At 35.4% G+C, this 20,808-nt stretch overlaps 1 long non-coding RNA gene and 1 pseudogene across 2 annotated transcripts in view; one reads left to right on the forward strand and one right to left on the reverse strand.

Moving 5' to 3' along the window:
* Nucleotides 1–9,262: 9,262 nt before the first annotated feature.
* The window catches only part of LOC118530664 (uncharacterized), a 68,789-nt gene continuing 57,243 nt past the window's right edge, over nucleotides 9,263–20,808 (forward strand). Inside the window, exons 1-2 of one of the 2 annotated variants that reach the window (XR_004914754.2) lie at nucleotides 9,263–9,324; nucleotides 11,182–11,292. This is a non-coding gene — a long non-coding RNA (uncharacterized LOC118530664). Of the gene's footprint in view, nucleotides 9,325–10,567; nucleotides 10,624–11,181; nucleotides 11,293–20,808 lie in introns of those variants that run through there. The other variant, XR_004914753.2, reaches the window with a different exon arrangement.
* On the reverse strand, nucleotides 14,676–15,090 carry LOC118530663 (small ribosomal subunit protein eS19 pseudogene; annotated as a pseudogene).

Here is a 20,808-nt window from a genome sequence, read left to right on the forward strand (position 1 = left end):
AGCTCTAGATTGCTATTACTCAGTTCTCAGGTGCAAGTGCCTATTCGGCAGCCTTTTTTTATTTGTTTTTGTTTGTTTGTTTGTTTGTTTGGAGATGTATAAAAAAGAGTTCTTCTTTTCACATATCTGTCATTGTGTTGCTTCTACTATCAAAACCATCTTTAAATATTATAAAACAGATATTGTGGATACAAAGAATGGACATTTCCTTTAAGCAAATTTTAACACTATTATTCCATTTTATAAACCAATTAAGAGCCTATGGTAATTGTTCAGAGGAGGGAGAGAGAAAGAGTAAAGGAGGGGTGGTGAGAGAGAGAGAGCAGAGGGTTCTAAACATGAATAAAGACATTTGGAAATGGGCTGGGAAGACTTTGGAGAAGACTTCATGATGGAGTAGACATTTCTACATAATCACTAAAACTAATTTTATTTTATTTTCCTCCTAGACATGCAGGCAGCCTAAATTTTCCAACCACCATGCAGTTATGTATAGCCATGCACAAAATTCTAGTTAATAAAATTATGGCAGAAAAGATGTATGCTTTTCTAAGCTTGGTCCATAAAAGCCATAAAAGCCACAAAAATTTCTAGGCTTTCTACTCCTGTTGCCTTCCTGGATGGAGATGACCACCACAGTTGACCTTGGAAGCCAAAGGGTAAAGCTGGAGATGAAAGATTTAGAATATTACCTGTTTTTTGACTGTGGTGAGAGTGAGAAATAATTACATAGAATTGAGCCATGAAGTTTGAGGGGTTTATCAATTATGTCAACTAACTTATAAGCTGACATCCTTACTAAGATAAATGATTTCCAGTAGTTTGGCTTTGTGACTGGGGACTGTGGTTGGGCTACATATCAAAATGGGAAATACTGAAAGAAACAGAGGTTTAGTACATATAGAAGAAGGTAACAACTTTAGTTTTGGACATTTGGAGATTAAAAAGATTTGAGATATTTAAGTAGAGGTCTTATAAGGCAATTGGATATATGCTGATGTTGAAAAAATAAGACATGCCTGCAGAAGAAATTTTGATTTGAGTATCAGTAACACTAAGTCTATAGCTCAAACAAAGACAGGTAGAATGTAAGATGACCTAAAGAGAATAATGTGAGATAAAAACCAAGAAAAGGATCTGAGGCACCACCAAGAACAGTGATGATAAACTATGCAGTTAATTTACTTTAGAAATAGTCCCTACATCGATTATATTTAATTTTTTAAGTTTTTATTTTAATTCTAGTTAGTTAACATACAGTGTTATATTAGTTTCTGGTATACAATACAGTGATTCAAAGAGTCCATACATTACCAGTTGCTCATCACCACAAGTACACTCCTTAATCTCCATCTCCTATTTCACCCATCCCCTCACCTCCCCAACCACTGGTAACCATTAGTTTGTTCTCTATAATTAAGTCTGTTTCTTGGTTTCTCTCTCTCTTTTTCCCCCTCTGCTCATTTGTTTTATTTCTTAAATTCCACATATGAGTGAGATTACATGGTATTTGTCTTTCTCTGACTGACTTATTTCACTTAACATTATACTCTCTAGCTCCATCCATGTCATTGCAAATGGCAAGATTTCATTCTTTTTTTGTGGCGGAATAATATTCCGGTGTGTGTGTGTGTGTGTGTGTATCACCTCTTCTTCTTTTTTTTTTAACTTGAATTCAATTTAGTTAAGATATAGTATTATTAGTTTCAGGGGTAGAATTTAGTGATTCATCAGTTGCATATAACACCAAGTGCTTATTACATCATGTGCCCTCCTTAATGCCCATCACTCAATTACCACATCCCCCCACCCACATCCCCTCCAGCAACCCTCAGTTTGTTTCCTATAGTTAAGAGTCTCTTATGGTTTGCCTCCCTCTCTGTTTTTATCTTATTTTATTTCTCCTTCTCGTCCCTATGTTCATCTGTTTTGTTTCTTAAATTCCACATATAAGTGAAATCATATGGTATTTGTCTTTCTCTGACTAACTTATTCTGCTTAGCATAATACCCTCTGGTTCCATCCATGTCATTGCAAATGACAAGATTTCATTCTTTTTGATGAGTAAGTAATATTCCATTTTATATATATACCACTTCTTCTTTATCCATCTGTCTTTTTTTTAAGAGATTATTTATTTATTCGTCAGAGAGAGAGAGAGAAAGCACAAGCAGGGGGAGAGGCAGGCAGAGGGAGAAGCAGCCTCCCCACTGAGCAAGGAGCCCAATGTAGGACTCGATCCCAGGATCCCAGGATCATGACCTGAGCCAAAGGCAGATGCTCAACCAACTGAGCCACCCAAGCGTCTTATCCATCCATCCGTTGATGGGTATCTGGGCTCTTTCTAATATTTTGGCTATTGTGGATATTGCTGCTATAAACACTGGGGTGCATGTGCCCCTTCAAATCACTATTTTTGTATCCTTTGGATAAATACCTACTAGTGCATTTGTTGGGTCTTAGGGTAGTATTTTTAAGTTTTTAAGGGACCTCCATACTGTTTTCCATAGTACCATCTCTTTTTTATCCATTCATCAATTGATGGACACTTGGGCTACTTCCATATCTTGGCTATTGTAAATAATGCTGCTATAAGCATAGGGGTGCATGTATCCTGTTGAATTAGTGTTTTTGTATTCTTTGGGTACATATCCAGTAGTGCAGTTACTGGATCATAAGGTAGGAATTTCATGGAAAATTAATCAGGGGGTCTTAACTCTATTTTTAAAAAAATATTATTACTTTGTAAGTCTGACAATATGTCATAATTTAAAATGATCCTTAAAATGAAAAGCGACTTCAGGAAAATCATAGTAATAAATGTTACTGTTAAGTGTTAATGACTCAAACGATGGATTTACATTTGACTAACAATCCAATTTTTATAACATTTATAGAAAGAATTTATTTTAATACCACAATCAACAAATGCAAAATCTTTGCAATTTACTATGTATTTATTTTATCATTCATTCATCTAAGCTATTAATAAAGATATAATCTTAGTTTTATTACTAAAGAACTTATTGCCTCCATAGTACCTGGCACATAGTGAGAGTTCTCCAAATATCAGTTAAATAAATCAATGTATGACAAAGTATAAAAGAACTATTGTGTATTTGTATCCAAAGTTCAGTTCTTATTTACTTTTACCTTGAATTTCTTCTTCTTCCTATTGATCTCCAGAATTCTCTGTAATTCTTAGCAGACATTACTGCTTCTATAAGCTCTGAAAATGAAAAGTATCTAAGGAACATCTCTTAGCTTACTTTGATTTCACAATCTCTTTTATTAGCCAAAAACAATTTAATCCAGAGCATTTCTTCTGGTAGGAATAAAACAAAAAATTATACAACATCATACAGTTTTAAGAATAAAATTGGCAGCATAAAAATTGAAATTCTTTTTCAAAAGTAAAGAGTAGAGATATTTTAAAAGACAAATATGATTTATTTTTTCAAAAAGTTGTACTTTTGAAAGGAGAGGGAAAAAGAAGTTTTAAATATCGTGGCTTTTTTGGTATCACTTCTTCACTGGTAAAAATATTTGCCTAAATGTAATTAGTAAGTGCTGAAGATGGTGAGCTATAAAAATTTGGGAAGTTTTATTCTCAAATACCATGGGAAGACATGGGGGATTTGGTGAGGACTGCTAATTCCTTAGTTTTCATTCTGGTGGCTAACCAAGGCATAGTGCAGGCAAAACAAAAAGGCTAACAGTAATACATACCCCTTGACAATAACACACATCCTTGTTTCAAATACTGTATAATCAACATTTGAAGTGGCAGAATACACACCTAGGCATCACCATTAGGCATTTCCCAAATATAGTATTTTTGCTAGTGCTTGATTCATTTATAACATTTAAGAATGATGTCTGATCCCAGTAGCATTTAAATAGCAACATATTCGTTTATATCTCTAATGTAAGACAGAGTAAGAATATATTCCTCAAAATCAAAACATTTTTATTCCCCCATTCTATCCAATGAATGTGCATGCTCTGTTATGGCAATGCTAGTCCTTCTAGTTATGTAATGTTCCCATAGCTTGAAATTTTTAGTTGTTTTACCTTGATTTTCTAAAAAGTGTTCCAGTAAGGTTTATGACTTAGAATGTATTTACAAGATATACACAAATCCACAGAATCTTCAAAAGTTCATTTTTGTAGACCATATCAGCCAACATGCTAATCAGACACTTTTTACTTTTTTTCATGACCATCACCAACTACCATACAAGTTACCCTATGATCATGGTGAAGCCTTATTTTGCATAGACATCTTAGAAAACAAAACAAAACAACTTCATAGAAAATGAATAGTCATGAACTAAACTTTGTTGTCCTGATCATCAAACAAAAATTGATTCAAAACATTACAGACATTGACAGTTAAAAAAAAAAAAAAGCCATACTACTTGAGATATATAAAAGACCTCAATAAAGAGAAACATGTGAGTGAAAACATTTCCTGTTCAAAGAATTTCATTCCCTAGACATAAAAGGCCCTCTAATTTTCTCCAAATGAATGCCAGTTCTAGTATATTTTATGAGTACCTTCATTGCTGTTAGATTCTGAAATATAATAAAATGACCCTAATATGGGATTCCTCAAAACATTTACTAGACTCTCCAGGAAGCTGTACCAACCCCAAATTGGAAGTACTCCAAGATTTTTGCTTAGTAACTCTTGGGGGAGATTTGTTTAAAAGAATTTCATCTGAATAAGTAAATCCATCTCATTTTTAATGATTATTTGAAACAGCACTCTTTCACATCAGTGCCTTCCCCTCTTGAACCCATGTTAGTCATTCTCTGAAGATGAATTGGGTTCTAGCAACTTCTTTGAACACCTGGGAAGAGTAAGCTCCTTGCCATTGTTACAGATGCATTTATCTTCTGTCCACCTAATTAATGAGTCCTTATGCAGAGATCCCAATGTGATATAAGGTGTTAAATGACTGTGGACCACCCTGTGTGAAATAATGTCTACAATAATCACCATGAGGCACAGCATGCAAGTAAAACAGAAAAAAAAAAAAGTTTCACCAAAGAAGCTGTCATCTTAAATTAATATAATGTAAAATGGCAGAGCACAGATGTTTTGGTGTCTTTTTTATAATTAAACCCATGAACATAACATGGGTCCTGGTGTTCATGTTGTGGCAGTGACTTCAACCCAATGGGGAGAGAGTGCTTGGATAGCATGTTCAGAATCAAAAGTACTTATCACTCTCCTTTCTGTAACTAGGAAGAACTGTTCAAGACTTGATTATGGATTCCTTTACTCCTGCTGCCAGAGACAGGTAGCTTCACTTATACCACAGAACAGGCTTGGGCTTTTTCCTCCCTTTCTTACCCTACCCACCCCCCCCCCCATCACTTTGCTCCAAAACCATAGATAAGACAATGAGAAGAGAACTTGTTTCCACTAGAAGGTAAAAGAAAAAAAATGTTTAGAATGGAATTATTTGTCAGTAGGTTAGTTATGTCTAGATTGCACTTAGAACTAAATATTAAAAACTGCCCAACAGCATCACATGTAAATTTCTATCTATTGGAACTTCTGTAAGGTTCACGCATTTAAGCTTGACTTGAGACCATCCTAAATATCTCCCAGTCTTATCTCCAGAATGGTAAACTACTACCTGTTATCCTGTATAAATAATCATATGTTCAATCTTAGAGCTCTTGGTTTCTCCTTCCTTGTCATTGAATGTTACTATAACTCCAATTCCCCAGCAATGCTTTGACTTTAACCATTTTGTTTTGAACTTGCTGACCTTCACACCTTTCCAGGATACAATCAACAAAAGGTGAGAGATAGCCCCCTGCAGCCATGAATAGGCATCACTCAGATCTCCTATTGTGGGCATAATCTCCTGTTGTAGGACCACAGCTACTAAGGTCTGAATCAACCACCAAGTTTGCAGAGAGGCCACACTTCCTATAGGCTAACCTGCAACACGTGAGCCTGGCAAGGATACTGAGGCAGGCTCATTTGTATGAGTTATAGAATACATTTCCATGGGGATGCCTGGGTGGCTCAGTAAGTTGTCTGCCTTCAGCTCAGGTCATGATCCCACAGTCCTGGGATCAAGTCCTACATCAGGCTCCTTGCTCAGTGGGGAGCCTGCTTCTCCCTTTGCCTGCCGCTCCCCCTGCTTGTGCTCCCTCCTTCTCTCTCTCTCTTTCTCTTCCTCTCTCTCTCTCTCTCTCTCTCTCTCGCTAACAAATAAATAAATAAAACCTTAAAAAAAAAAGAATACATTTCTATGAAGGTAAAGGGCAGCAGACAGTGTTTGATCTCTACAGGAAATCAGTAAAAGGTCAAAATTAAATATTGTGTTTCTCCTTAGGTTCTGTTAGGCAATTAAGGAATTAAATAGCTACTTTTCAGGCACCTGGGTGGCTCAGTCGTTAAGCGTCTGCCTTCGGCTCAGGTCATGATCCCAATCGAGTCCCACATCGGGCTCCCTGTTTGGCAGGAAGCCTGCTTCTCCCTCTTCCACTCCCCCTGCTTGTGTTCCTGTTCACGCTATCTCTCTGTCAAATAAATAAATAAAATCTTTTAAAAAAATAAAATAAAAAATAAATAAATAAATAGTTACTTTTCTTTGAGTAGTGTGAAAAAATCAATTTTTCAAGAGAGGCTCACCTATTTCCCGTTTAGAATTATTTATATATGTATATTCAGCACCTGATACCTTTCTAAGAAAAGATCAGTACCCAATAAATGTTTCTTTAACAAATGATAGTTCATTGAATTAACTGATAACAAATTTTTAATCATCCACTTTCAATGAAAAACATCATTGTGTATATCAGATCAAATTTTATGTAGAAAATCAGGTGATCAGTGTTTGATTTTTAAAATAAATGTATATTGAAAAAATAGATAAAAATAAATTTATAGAAGAAATAATAACATTAAATAAGCACATAAGATTCTCAGGGTTGTTTTTTTTTAAGATTTTTTATTATTTATTTTGAGAGAGAGAGAGAGCATGAGTGGGGAAGGGACAGAAGGAAAGGGAGAGAGAATCTCAAGCAGACTCCACGCTGAGCATGGAGCCTGACATGGGGCTCGACTCATGACCATGAAATCATGACCTGAGCTGAAATCAAGAGTTGGACCCTTCCCCGACTGAGCGACCCAGGCACCCCAAAAAGATCCTCAGTTTTAATAACAATATGAGAAATATACATACATTTATAAAAGATATATTTGAGATATTTCTCACCTATCTGATTAACAAAAGTGAAAAGTGATCAATGCACAGTGATTAGGAAGATATGTAGAAGTAGACCACATTATACATTTCTGAAGTCGTACAATCTTTTTAGGGGAGTAATTTAACAATACCAAAATTTCAAATATACTTTCCTTTAAATATACAGCAACTCAAAATAAAAATATATATGACTTAAGTTGTCACTGCTATTAATGAAATACTTTCTATATTAGTCATAAAATAAAACACAATACATCCTGTTGAAAAATTAGGAAGATATTCATATACTGATAAAGAAAATATAATATGTTATACATCAGTATATAAATACCTTCTTAATTAAAAAATGGTTATTTATGTGTGTGTGCATGTGTATATACATGTGTATGTTTAGCTTTGGTTTCTCAAAAGATTTGGGGAGCCATTACTTATAGCATGATCTCATTTGGTTTTAAAATGATAATATATATACTTGTGTGCTAATAAAAAAGTCAGGAAAGATATGAATCACATTATTAACAGTGATGTACTTTAGAGAAGATTGTTGGGGATTTATACCTTGTCTGTTATACGATTCTGTATCATTAGAATGTTTTGGTAATAAGCATGAGTCACTTTTATAATAAGGAAAGTAAAACAATTATTTCTAAATTCATTAAAATTATGTATTATTCTTTTATATTATAATATCATTCTCTATACATTTATACTTTTATAATTATACTTTTATAATTATGATTATACTTATTATATCATTATACTTATGTTTGTAGCATTCATTCCATTCTGTGAGCTAATTCTCTTATTTTATTTTAATAATTTTTGGCTCTGTCATTGAGCAGAAAATGCACATGAATAATTTCAGCTCATAAAAAGTTGTTGACTCACAATCCAATCATGTCATGCTTGGCTAATATATATCCACATATTGATAATATAGTGTGTGTGTATGTGTGTGTGCACATATGTATATGCATATGATTCAAATATTTTCAACTGTTTCATATATAACAGACAGGGGGCTTCCCAAGGACACAAAAATATTCTAAAAATTGCTGCTGCATGCTTTTATGTTCTTTTTAAGTACTGCCTTGTCATGGTGAAATAAAAATTTACTACCACTCTGTCCAGAGTTCACCCAGCCTATGAGCATAGAACCAAGGGATCTATTGAAACAGTCATTCCCTAGGGTCAATTTCAATCTTTGCTTTCCTTTTAATGATTAAGACAATTTCATTGCCACCTATGCTTCTAATTTACACAGGGGTACCTCAGAAGACCTCAAGGGCCAATCATCCAGTCTGAAGGCAGAGATAAATGATCTATTGAATTTTCTTGAAGAGTTCTAAGGCAGAAACTGACAGACTGAGGGAGTTGCAGAGCTATTAGGTCCTTTCACAGAGAAAGTCCTATATTCTTTTGCATGTCTCCCTTTTCCCTCCACAAAAATGATGATTCATACATAATTGAAGGAATGTCATTTCAACACTATGGCTAGAATTTTGAAAATATCGAACAGATTGTATATTTTCAGTAGACTACTAATTCTTTGTTAAAATTTCTGGGTGTGGGGGGAGGAAAGAGAAATTTGGCTTTTCCATTCATGAGTGTTCTTTAAAAGAACAACTCTCTATTTACTATACCAGATGGAGGAGTAGCAGTACACTGAAATTACTGGCAAAGAGGGAAGAAGAATATTGTAAATCATTCCAAAGTGGAGGCACATGGGGGGAATCCTTGGGGAATTAGCCAAGACCTTGTTATAGAAGAAAGTGGATACAGGACTATTTATAAGTTGTTTTTATTCAGTAGATAAAAAGAAAGGCAGATACACAAAGACAAAAAGAAATGTGTAAAAGTCAGATTAATATTATGAGGAACTATACAAACTGAACTGTGTCCTTTTAATAGTTATTAAACCTAGACAAAAAGTATGTAGATTTGAAAATACCTGTGTTGAAACTGAATTCATATTGCCATACTCCTTACTAATGCAAAAATATAGTGAATTCCTCTTCACAAAGACTACAACAGTTTATTGACAGCATCACAAGGAAAGTGGCTTGCTATATATTCTGGGATAAAGGTATGTTTGCCTTAGTTTATCTTCAAACTGACCTCTTTTTAAAATGATAATATATTTTTTTATCACTGGCCAATAAGATATTTCCAAATAATTGTCTATACTGTATCATGAGAGACAATAATAAACATAGCCACTAATATCAGCTAATGTAGCTAAAAGTAACCTGAGAAAATAATAAGCATTAGAACAGGAAAAAAAAAAAAACTGGTAATGTCAAAATTTTCATTTTGGCATGAACTATCTGAAGCTCAAAAAGCTAAGGAATTTGCCTGAGTTCACATAGCTAATAAAAAATAGATCTGGAGATTAAATCTATACCTGTTTGATTCTAATGCCTATGTGTTTTATAACTGTGGTACTTTGCCTTTCCCATGGAACTGTTAAAATTTATTTTTTTCTGGAATGTTGCAAAAGTGCTTTCTACATTGTAAGAGAGTGAAATTCCATTACCATTTATGTCCTGTCATATTTTGGACATTTTAAAATTAGTTTCTCTAATGGTACTTAAAATATGTACTTATTTATCTTCCACTTTGCACCAAAATGGGTTTAAATCAACTTAAAATATAAAAACAACTAAAATTAAAATGGCAAGTTCTGCCTTAAGTGAACTTTACTCTTTTATTTCTTGGTAAAGTTTATCCTAGGTAATAAAGAACTTAGAATTTGTTTACAGACTACTCTATTCAATGATTGCTGGACTCACTATGTATTAAATGAAGAATTCACTAAATATAAACTAATCACCTGAAAACACTGATCATAATTAAATGTTGCTGAAATAAGGAGATAAGTTTCCCAGTCTACATAAGAGATGTTGAATTTTCTACCCCTAATTTTCTCATATCCTTCATTAATTTTATGGAATCTTACTCTTACTCCCTCATAGCAATTTCTTTATCTTTTACACTTTATATTTATTTGCTAATTTTTCTAATTTCTCTAATCATTACAAGCAAATTTTTCTCTACATCATGAACATAGCTATAACAGCTGCTTTAAAATCTCTCTATGAATTCAAAAATCTTGTATTTTGACGTTAATTTCCACTGAAGTTCAAATTTTGTATTGTCCCCTAGACATTGTGAATATTATGTTGTGAAAACTCTACATTCTATTATATTCCCTGAAGAGTGTTAATTTTTGTAGTTCTTTTAGCAGTCAGTTAACTTGGTTGGAATCAAATTGCAAACTCTCCCTTGGATGGCAGCTCAAATCTCAGTTCAGTGTTTTCACTCTTGCCCCAGGTTGCTTGAAATCTACCCCCACAAATGCATGGTTCAAGAGCCAGACAGAAATGTGAGTGTATTTTCTACACAGAATTTAAGGCCCCCTATATGTTACTACATTTTTTCTGAGATTTTTTTCCCCTCATTTTCCAGCAGTTGTGATTGCCTGACACCAGAGAGACTGTGGGCTTTTTATCAGAGAGTTAGCTACCCCATATGGCATAGACTGGAAACCCTCAGATTAAAAACTGCAAAATTAAGAAATTCTCCCTATGCCTTTCCTTTATCCAAGTGGATTTCCTTCCTGAATCTCCTTGCTTTTTGTTACCATCCAGTGCCTTTGATATTTTTATTTGGATTTGGTTTTTTGCTTATCTAGGGACAAATTTCTATATTTTAGCCTTACTTTGTTTGTATCAGTCTATGGTATATTAACATAAATCTTGGATTACAAGTAACAGAAATACAACTCAGTCCATCTTAAACAAAACAGAAGTAAATGGCTTCCAGTACTGAAATATTTAGGATTAACTTCCAGAATAGCTGGATTGAGATTCTCAAACAGTAGCACCAGGAATTTGTGGGTTTTTTACATATGTCATATCTTGGCTCTGATTCTTCTTCATAGGCTTTCTTCTGAAGAGCCCCCTCCCCATATGGTTTTCAAAGCTCTTGACTGATACAGTACTAAATTAAGGACCTCAGCAGAAAAACAAGGCCTGATACCCACTGCTTCCAGGTGAGTCTTGGAACCAACTTCTGTGTTTTTGGTTGATTGACCTCTTCCTAAACTAATCCCAGGGACTGTGATTGACCAAAGATAGGTCATGTGTTTACCCCTGGAACTGGCTTTGAGTTCAATCCCATCTAAGGCACAGAGCCTGAGAATACAGGACAGTGGTTCGCTAAAGGAAAATTAGATGATAATACTAAACAGAAGAGAGAATGGTAGATAGGTAAAGCAATAGAATCTCTCTAATGGCACAGACAGGAAAAGAAAAACACATCAAGTTGAGAAAAGAGAAATAACCAGTAACAGATGGTGACAAAAGTAGGATCTTGTTCATTGTCAGCTTTCTCCTTAGTCCTCTTAGGAGCCAAGTCTGAAGGCTCCTCTTGAGCACATTTCCATTCTTTGACTCTTTTCATTAGAGTTCTGATCTCCCTCCCTTTGCCCATAGAAACAGGGATTTAGCTTAGTTTCATTTTACCAGTATAATCAAACAATTTTTCCCTAAGCTGCAGCACAACAGCTAGGGACATATATCCAACAAAAACTTCTCCTTTTCTAAGGATTCTGAATAGGCACAATACCTTTGTTGTCAACAGTGACCATGATACACTAAGAAAACACAACGAAGTCTCTATGTAAAAAAAAATCAGGAATACAAACATTTTGTAAATAGGGATAGTTTAAAAAAAGGACTAGTTCAGGGCACCTGGGTGGCTCAGTTGGTTGAGTATCCAACTCGTGGTTTGGGCTTAGGTCATGATATCAGGGTCATGATAGAGCTCCTAGATAGGCTCCACGCTCAGCGGGGATTCTCCTTGAGAGCCTCTCCCTCTGCCCCTGCCCAAATTAATCTCTCTCTAAAATAAATAAATACATCTTTTAAAAAAGGACCAGTTCTTTTGGGTTACAAGATGATTTTTGCTCTTCATGTGATTCATACAGATATGTAAAGAGAATGAACAATTTTACTAGCGTGGGGTAAAAATAAACTCTTTTATTTTAATGTGCACATTATAATGGCTCTCAATCCCCAACTAGTCACCAGGGAGTTTATTGCTTCACTCAGGTTGATCTTTCCTGGGTATTGTGCATTTAGAAGGTATCTTTGCAATATTTGTGAACTCCATCCAGTGAATTCAATTCTTGTACTATTATTGCTTCTTTTCTCTCTATTACTCATCTCTATGAGAGACCCTTTAATTATTTTTACTGTTTTTTAAATTTTATTTTATTATGTTATGATAATCACCATACATTACATCATTAGTTTTTGATGTAGTGTTCCATGATTCATTGTTTGCGTATAACACCCAGTGCTCCATTCAATACATGCCTTCTTTAATACCCATCACCAGGCTAGCCCATCCCCTCACCCCCCTCCCCTCTAGAACCCTCAGTTTATTTCCCAGAGTCCATAGTCTTTCATGGTTCGTCTCCCCCTCTGATTCCACCCCCTTCATTTTTCCCTTCCTACTATCTTTTTTTTTTTTTTAACATATAATGTATTATTTGTTTCAGAGGTACAGGTCTGTGATTCATCAGTCTTACACAATTCACAGCGCTCACCATAGCACATACCCTCCCCAATGTCTATCACCCAGCCACCCCATCCCTCCCACCCCCCACCACTCCAGCAACCCTCAGTTTGTTTCCTGAGATTAAGAATTCCTCATATCAGTGAGATCATATGATACATGTCTTTCTCTGATTGACTTATTTCGCTCAGCATGATACCCTCCAGTTCCATCCACGTTGTTGCAAATGGGAAGATTTCAGTTTTTTTTGATGGCTGCATAATATCCCATTGTGTGTGTGTGTGTGTGTGTGTGTGTGTGTGTGTGTGTTTATCACATCTCTTTATCCATTCATCTATTGATGGACATCTTGGCTCTTTCCATAGTTTGGCTATTGTGGACATTGCTGCTATAAACATTGGGGTGCACATACCCCTCCAGATCACTACTTTTGTATCTTTGGGGTAAATACCCAGTAGTGCAATTGCTGGGTCGTAGGGTAGCTCTATTTTCAACTTTTTGAGGAACCTCCATTTTTACTGTTTTTTGAAAGTGTTTTTTTTTCTTTCATTTGGAAGAGTGCTCCTTCATATCCCTACATTGATCTCCAGAAGCCTGTTCAAACCCTCAGACTTCTAATCTCCTTTTTACTTTTGTCATAGTCTGTTGTATAGAGAGGCCCGTTGTAGCAAGCAGAGAGGCTGGCTCTTGTTTTTCTACTGTAAGAGGCTGTCTATTAAATAGAACATTCCCTCTAGATTTTGTATTAGAAAAACTAGGTATATTTTTTCCACAGCCAGATGCTTCCTCTGTAATAGAGGCAGAACCCCAAAGCAAGAATTGGGAACTGGAATCTGTTGTCTCATTCATATGCCTTCTGATAGACATGTTTTTGCTCTTCCTATAAACAACATTATCACCCTGTAAGAACCACTGGTGCCATACTCCACCATATCAATTTGCCTTTACCATTTACTCATAACATTGAGCAAAAAAAGGTTTACATTGTGACTGAGCCAGACATATAAGGCCAAAGTATAAACTCATTTTCAAAAGGTGGGCTACTTTAACCATTCCGAAAAAGAAATAAACTATAGCAGATGTTTGTTTTTCCACTTACCCATGTATCATCATATGAGAATTAGCAGAACTCTGCCAAATGGCATAGATGGCATTTATGTATGTGTGTGTGTTTCCAGTCATTCACACACTCATATAGATTGATATATGTTTATATCATATATATCATATACTCTGTACTTAGTAACAGCATTTACAAAGTCTTGTATCAGCGATTTATTCATCTACCCTGGGAGTAGTGTTAATTGCTCTATTATACTAATAGTTTATATATATCCCAACCTTCAAATGAGCTTCGTTTAAAGTTGGCAATGCTAGTTTACACCTGCAAAAAGGTGAGTATTTTTATCCTAGCTTGGGAATAGAGGAGGCTGTTTCTCATCACTTGGCATATGCCTAAAGAATAATATTTTTGTTTGCTTTGATTATTATGCAAAGCCACAAGGCAGACTTTGTATTAAAAGAAATTTGCTAAAGAACTTTAGGGAAAAATCATGGCTCTCGCAAAGTAACCACATGTTGGACAGGTGTTTATTTAAAACATTTGTTTGAATACATATGAGGCAGAGTGAACAGGATTACAGATTTTTCCTGCTTGTAAGTTCATCATTCCATTATTTAGATAGTATTTTCTAACCTGAAAAATACAATAATTTTTGCCTTTATCAAGTATTTTACTTTTTTCTCTATTATCTATCTATCATCTATCTATCTATCATCTATATCTATCTATCATCTATCTATCATCTATCTCTTTATTTTAGAATGAGGCAATTTATGAACGCAGCATTTGTTCTAATGCTTCTTGTTGGCATTCGCCACCCATCCAGCAATTCTGTCCAGATCTCTGGCCCTCAGATGTCAGTTTCCCACCCCCATCTCGGTCCTCTTCTGCCATTTTCAGCGCCTCTAGGGCTTGGAGGACCATGCGGGCCACACTTTTGGAGCCTCTGCTGAAATGGCTAGGCCTGACCCTGTTTCTCTGACATCCCGCATAAATCTTAGTTGTGGAGCTGACCCCAGTGCCACCTCAGAGGTACAGGCGCCGTGCTGTGGAAGCCGCTCCTTTGTAGAACTAGATTTCATTGTAGGCCAGCTTCACAGTGTCTACCCATTCAGGGACTTCCAGCTCCCCCAACTTTTTGAGGAAGGCTGCCAGAACTCTGATGAACTCCTGCTGGTTCATGTCTTTTACAGTAACTCCAGGCATCACGTGGCTTCGGCACTGCCAGCCAGGGGAAAGGCCAAGCTGTTTCATTAATGGAGACTATATTTTCTTGCTTTGTGTAACATGCATAGACAGCATTCAGCTATTTATAAGTAATCTCATTCTCACACTTAATTTGGATACCATTAGATTAAATGATTTAGAGATATGTGGGGTAATCTAATTCTAGCACACAAAGTGTGACAGCTGAAGCATTATCTAGTAGCAATCTCCACTGATCTAAGATGAAGCAGTATTAATGATGTGGAAGGCTTTGAACCATCCCATGACTTTCAATGTGATGTTTTTATTTCCCACCTCAACACCAAGGTCATCTTAAAGCTCCCCATCAAAATGTAAGCTCCTTGAGGGCAGGGGCCTTGCCCATCTTATTCATGTCTATATGCAAAGTCCTTAGGATGCTACCTGGTTCAATACATACCTGTTTAATAAATGAGTGAGTGCGTGAAAAAGAAAATCTAAATATTTATCTAGAATTTCAAAGATGTGTGTGCATGAATATGTGCATGCACCTGTGTGTTTAAAAGAGAGAAAGAGAGACAAAGAGTAACAGTATTCACTGAGATTCCATTTTTTTAACATTAAAAACTATTCTGTCCACAAAGGTTCAGTGAAATATTTTTTTAATATAAAAATTATTGAGTTGATAATTTGGAATGATAAATTCTGATTGTGTTTCTTTGTTGAATAGTTGTATCTTCCCAGAGTTTGCATCAACACAGTGTTTATTGAACATCTGCTGTGTGCCCACAGGGACTCTGAGAGGAACTAGGGATATAAGGTGGAAAAGCTTATATGTTTATCTCATTATTTTCATAGTATGATTAATAAACATTGTCTTAAACTAACTGCTTCAGCAAGTAGTAATATTTTAAGGCATTTCCTAAGGAGTTAAAAAAAAAAAAAAAACAATAACAGCCACTATAGTGAAAAGCACTGCTATTAGATTCAGTTAGTTATTTTCCATTACAATAGTTTAGTTTTCTTTTTCAGGTCTCTAAACAATTAACAAGATAATAAGTGACACAGAAGAAATGTTGACCTCTTGATCTCATCTTCACTCTTTGTCTTATTAAGGCTTTCATCAATCATTCAGTATGACTGTTGAGATAAATCTAGATACAGAAAAAGTGCCTCTTTTCTGTGTATAAACCCAATCAATGTAATGAATAAAATGGGTATACTTAGGAAAAGAAACCAAGATATACTTACCTTTTATTGTGAAGATAACTGCAAGATAACAGAAGTTGCTAAAAACCAATGCAGATTTGTTTTTTCAGTCAAGTTGCCTAGATAAGTAATGATTCAAACTCAGAAAAGCTTCTGCGCTGTGCTCGTCTGAATGGAGAAAATAAATGCACAGATCATAAATTAATGCCTGGAAACAGACCATGAACTTTTGCCAGCAACAGCTAATTTGCAACAATGGGGGCTTGGTGAAAATGACAGTTTCAGTCGGCATGGGGAGGCAAGCAGAGCCGTTTGAGAGGATGGAGAGCATTGTGCCTGCCAATTGATGTTGGCAGGGGATTGTCAACCCACTGAGTACCAGGACTCATCAGCATATTTAATGTAATGAGCACAGACATTGTCTTTAAAAACATAAGCCATGAGAGGGCAATGTGCGCTGCAGACTGCGCAGAATAGCATTGCAGGCAGGTGGATAGCACAGATACTTATTAAAGTTGTGGCAAGTGGGAAATAGAGATAGAAAGGAACCAGATACAAGGAGAAAGAGGTGAAACGCCCAAAGTAAAAACTAAATGTAACAAATGTTCAATGCAAAAAAAGAGGAAAAGACAAATAATAGAAAATACAGAAAAGCGCAAAGGGAATAAAAGTTATTCTAGCACCATCACCACAAATAGTACTGTTAAAACTTTGTTGTAAGATTCTTTTAGCATTTTTATCTCAAGAACTTAAAATAACTTAAAAAAAGAGGTATTAAGAGTTATGTTGGACAGATCTATTATAATGAAGATAATATTAACTTCCCCACATGTCTTGAATTATGAGCTAATCTGTAAATTAGAATAATTGCAGCCTACTGGAACTACCAAAAATGTTATGGAAACCTTCTACTAATTTATAATCTTACCTACATAATAGCAAACATATCTTGAGAATTAGTTGCCCATGTGTATATATTGATAGAAATTAATGAGACTATAAGCTAGTTATAATTACATTACATTAAATTCCTCTGCTTCAAAATACTTGTGAACAGGTGTTCTATGTCACAAGAAAATCTTTCAGTTGTTCATAAATAATCTTACAAACTTTTATATATGTCGTACTTTTTGTTCAGTGTTGAAAATACAAGAAATAATATATAATCAGGTATACTGGGATAAAATCTTAAAGCAATAACTGATGAGTTTTCATACTTTGGGTTCCTGGAATTCCTCTACTTATGTTGATCTTATCTCTCAGGCTAAGCATTGAAGTCACAATTTTTCCTAGAAAAAACTGTACTTGTGGAACCAATGACCCCCATCTGCCCCACAAACCTTCCGTTCTCAAACCCAGAATAGGTGAAGATACTCTCTTTAAGGAGAGATAACAAGAGGTTAGAGAAAAAGTAAAAGAAGTAGACTCTGGGAGCTTTGCTGAAGTAGAATGAGGTTCGGCAGTGTAGCAGGGTACCTGATTGGGATACTGAAAGCAGATGGGAATGGGAGCTGATCTTTCCACATTCTTTGCATCCCAGAATGTCATGGGGGAAAATTTTTTTTTTTTTCAATAGGTCCAACAAAGTTTCAGGCTTTAGTTAAGAGAAAGAAGCTATTGAGAGGCTCAAGGATATGATGAGGGTGAACTACAGCAGTGGCAAATATAAATACCAAATTGAACAAGTGTCCTTTACATCTTCAGAACTATAGACTCCATGGACTCTGGCAGGAGAGAGGATGGCCTCAGGTCTACTCACCCTGCACCAAAACTGATTGCATAATGGTAGATTAGGGGTCTTTTGGTCATCAAGTAGAATAGGGCTTGAAATATTTTAAAATCCAGTTACAAAGTAGAAAAAATAACTTCATCTGCACCCTTGGGTATTCAAACTCAACAAACCAGCATACTTCTAGGGTATTTTAGAGCTGATACTTACATTCTCAATTAACCTCACAATAACTATATCGTAGGTATTATTAACCCCCACTTTTTAATCATTCATCATTAAAAATGTATTAGGGCTATTAGGTGCCTAAATCTGCACTAAGTTCTAGATATTCCCTGTAATAATAGATTCTTGTGCCTTACCCAACATCTGCTGGGCCCAAATTAACACTAATCTAGATGGTGGAACCTGACAACTACTTACATTTCAGCTGCCTTGGATACCTCACACTCATGCAGGTACAATCTGGTACAATCTGGAAATGTGGAGAAGTTGCTTTATTTTATGGAGTGACCTTTGACCAGTGGGGCTTGGGAGCTAGTCGATAAAAGTTCAACATGGAGTAAACAATTCTGAAAAACAGTTTGTAGCTTTTTTAAAATCTCTTGGCATTTACTGAACCTCAATGGTCCACAGCAGTGACCAACTCTACAGTGAACCTCCTCTTTTATGTCATTCTCCCCAGTTCCTCAGTCTACTCTTTCCCAAATAAAATATCCAGACACAAGTGTGGTATATGATGACATTTGTATATGTGCTGGAAGGAGAGAGCTATAGCACTAATTTAACAAACCAGATTTAATTCATGGTCTCAGGAGGCTAATGGTTTGTGAAAAAGATTTTAAAACTGGATATTAGAGATGTTTAGACACTTTTTTTATTTAAATTCAATTAGCCAAGGTACAGTACATTATTAGTTCTTGTTATAATGTTCAATGATTCATTAGTTGAGTATATCATCCAGTGCTCATCATAGACACTTTTTTTGAGGCTAAATAACTACTGAGAGGTACAGCCACAATTGGAACCAGGACCGCACAGTCTCAGAATATGTTCTTTCCAGTATAAAATGGAAACAAATAATCAATGGTGCTATTGCCTATGTTGCAGTGTTTTTTGTTTTTGTTTTTCTTAAAGATTATTTATTTATTTATTTGAGAGAGAGAGAGAGAATGCACAGGTGGGGGGATGGAACAGAGGGGGAGGGACAGGGAGGAGGGGAAAGAATCTCAAGCAGACTCCATGCTGAGCTCAGAGTCCCTCACAGGACCCTGAGATCATGACCTGAGTGAAAACCAAGAGTTGGAAGCTTAACCTACTGAGCCAGTCAGGTGCCCCTGTTGCAGTAGTGTTAAAATTTTCCTCATTAAGTATATTTCCTTCAAAATAGGAAGTGAAAACAGATGGGATATAATATCAAATGATTTAGGTTGAGATGTTTGGTAGGGAGTTCGAAGAAAGGAAGTTTGGGTCAAGAGCCACGATAAGAGAGTCTGGGAAAATAAGAACAAAAATAAATTCTGCTCAATTTGCAGAGGAGATGAAGTCATGAAGAAAGACATCAAAGAATTCACATAAACAATTTGGACTTTCAAATCCAAATAACAATTTCTTTCCATCTAAATATTAAAAATAGACATAAGATAAAAATGTACTTGAAACTACAAAATTAATTAGTCTGAAGCTCTCTACTAAAACTTCGGTGGTATGGCTATGTATTCTATTGCTTCTGCCAACTATTTATGTACAACTTATTAGGGACTCTAAGGAAAGAATTTTTTTCAAAATTAATACATGTGATCTTTAGATCTTTATTTGAATTTCAGTGTAATTAACATCACATGATGATATTTTAAAATGTAGGCACTATTCATGATGTCATTTTCTTCCAAAGATTCGTTTTTTATCATTATTGAAGTATAATTAACATACAGTATTACATTAGTTTCATGTATACAACATTGAGATTTGAGAATTCTATACATTACTTAATGTTCACCATGGTAAGTGTAGTCACCATCTGTCACCATACAATGTTATTACAATATTATCGAATATATGCCCTATGCTGTACTTTTCATCCCTGTGACTTATTTATTTTATAACTGGAAGTTTGTACCTCTTAATCCCCTTCACCTATTTTGCCCATCCCCCAACCCCTTCCCCTCTGGCCACTACCAGTTTGTTCTTTACATCTATGAGTCTGTTTCTGTTTTGTTTATTTGTTTGCTTTTTAGATTCCACTTATAAGTGGAATCATATGGTATTTTTCTTTCTATATCTGACTTATTTCATTTAGCATAATACACTCTCAGTCCATCCATACTGTTGCAGATGGTGAGATATCATTCTTTTTATATGACTGAGTAATACTCCATTGTATATATATCCTACATCTTCTGTATCCATTAATCCATCAACGGACACTTAGGTTGCTCCCATCTCTTGGCTATTGTAAACAATGCTGCCATAAACACAGGGATGCATATATCTCTTCAAATTAATGTTTTTGTTTTCTTTGGGTAAATACCCAATAGTGGAATGCCTGAATCATATGGTATTCCTATTTTTAATTTTTTGAGGAAACTTCATACTGTTTTCCACAGTGATTGCACCAATTTACATTCCCACCAATAAAGCACAAGGGTTCCCTTTTCTCCACATCCTCGCCAACACTTGTCATTTCTTGTCTTTTTCGATATTGGCCATTCTGACAGATGTGAGGTGGTATCTCATTGTGATTTTGATTTGCATTTCCCTGATGATTAGTGATATTGAGCATCTTTTTGTGTGTCTGTTGG

This window comes from Halichoerus grypus, chromosome 3, assembly GCF_964656455.1.
Source record: "Halichoerus grypus chromosome 3, mHalGry1.hap1.1, whole genome shotgun sequence".
NCBI classification, from domain to species: domain Eukaryota; kingdom Metazoa; phylum Chordata; class Mammalia; order Carnivora; family Phocidae; genus Halichoerus; species Halichoerus grypus.